At 35.9% G+C, this 2,060-nt stretch overlaps 1 pseudogene; it reads left to right on the forward strand.

Moving 5' to 3' along the window:
- Positions 1 to 327: 327 nt before the first annotated feature.
- LOC134270292 (piggyBac transposable element-derived protein 4-like) lies at positions 328 to 1,660 on the forward strand (annotated as a pseudogene).
- Positions 1,661 to 2,060: the final 400 nt, after the last annotated feature.

Consider the following 2,060-nt stretch of genomic DNA (forward strand, 5'->3'; position numbering starts at 1 on the left):
TATATCTATGTTACAGGTCATGATCCGCATTGGTACAATTGCACTACAGAAGAGATGAAAGCATATATTGGACTTTTGATATTAATGGGCATCAACAAGCTACCGGATTATAAACTTTATTGGAGCAAAAACAAGTTCTTGGCAAATGCCGGTTTTCAGAATGTCATGCCAGTAAAACGCTATGAAAAACTCACCCAGTATCTACATTGTAGTTCAGTTACTGATGACAATGATCAGTTGTGTAAAATCCGTGCCTTAATGGACATGGTTTCAGAGAACATAAATAAGTCATACGGTCCAGGGCAGTACCAAACAATTGATGAAGGGATGATTGCCTACAAAGGCCGCCATAGGGTAGGTTTTTTTTTAATCTAATTTTTTTTAATAAGTAAACAAGCTTTACTTCCACAGCTTCAATCAAAAAAATTGAAACTTTTTAAAAGCCCATCTATAAAAAGACAAATTGTGCGAAATGATGTAAATTAAAAAAAAAAAGGAATGTTAATTAATTAGCACTATTCTTGATTATATTAAAAATATATTTATATTAGGCTAAACAGTATATACCATCAAAACCTGTTCGCTGGGGCCTTAAGTGTGGTTACGCTGTGATAGTGTGTCTGGTTTTTGTCACCAGTTTGAGGTGTATATGGGGAAAGCACGTGGTCAGCGACAGAGTATTCCGCTGGGCCAGGGTGTGGTTGAGAGACTTACCGAGAGTCTTGTTGGCAAGAACTTTCATGTATTTTATGACAGTTTCTTCACATCGATAACCTTAGCTAGAGTTCTGTTATCAAAAAAAATCTTCTCCTGTGGAACTATAGTAAGGACCAGGAAGGACTTTCCCACGGACTTGAAGTCCCTCCCCACACTTAATAAAGGGGATTATCTCATCAGGTATTAATTTGTTACTGATAAATTTTTTTTTGACATTTAGAAATATGAAATTCCAAATCAGTGTCAAATTACCCAACTGATGAATTTAATTATGCAATTCATTCCAGTGAATTCAAAGAGTTTAAAATACATGTACATGGATTAAAATTTTATTTATAGACAGGATGGACAATTGACGGCCACCGTCTGGATGGATACGAGACCCGTGGCTGTGCTATCGACGAATTCTTCTCCTCTACATGAAAGTGCACCCGCCTCACGAAGACTGAAGGACGGATCTACAGTGGTAGTTCGCCGTCCCGAGTCCATCACAAATTACCAGAATTATTTCCGAGGGGTGGATATTTTTGATCAGTTAAGATCGAAGTACACTATAGGTAGGCAGAGTCGAAAATGGTGGAAATACTTATTGTATTTCCTCCTTAACTTGGCCGTCATCGACTCATTTATGATCTGTAAAGAAAGTGGTCAGTCAAGGAAGAAAAGATACAGTCAACTTGATTTTCGATTGGCGTTAGCGGAGCAATTGATTGGACAATTCTCTGGAAGAAAAGAACTTATTTCCAGTCACAAACTTCCAAGTATGACAGGCCATATATTTGTGAGGTTGGGGAGATCCAGGTCCTACTGCAAGCGATGTTTCGTGTTAACACCCAGGAAAAGAAAAGACACTTGCTACGGGTGTGGCGTCTGCAATATTCACTTGTGCAGCAATTCCTGTTTTAATGATTATCATGGAATCCAACAACAGCAAGAGGAATAAAGTTATTGTTTGATTGATAAAATAAATTGCTGCAATTTCCTGATTTCTTTCAAATAAAACATTAATTTTCGGGGGGGGGGGGGGATTTTAAAATTCGTTGGTTTCACTGTCGGTTATGCAAATAAATTGATAAATAAAACTTGTATTTTTTAAAAATTAAAATTTAAACCTTAAAACCTAATATAAAAGTTATAAACATTTCTTGTTTTCAAATACATTTTGAAGTTCTTAAACAATAACTACTACACGTTGCAAAAAAATATATATATTTAATACGTAAAGTTGTTTTTTCTTTTTTTTATTATTTACGCTTAACTTTAGAGAAACTTGAATCGCGCTATAAAGTGCTTGCGGGGAAAAGGTAACGTCATACTTCTGTGACGTGATAGTTAAGGTAAAG

The sequence above is a fragment of the Saccostrea cucullata genome, unplaced genomic scaffold (assembly GCF_032062105.1).
Source record: "Saccostrea cucullata isolate Sc308-1 unplaced genomic scaffold, CSIRO_AGI_Scuc_v1 ctg5024, whole genome shotgun sequence".
Classification (NCBI taxonomy): Eukaryota; Metazoa; Mollusca; class Bivalvia; order Ostreida; family Ostreidae; genus Saccostrea; species Saccostrea cuccullata.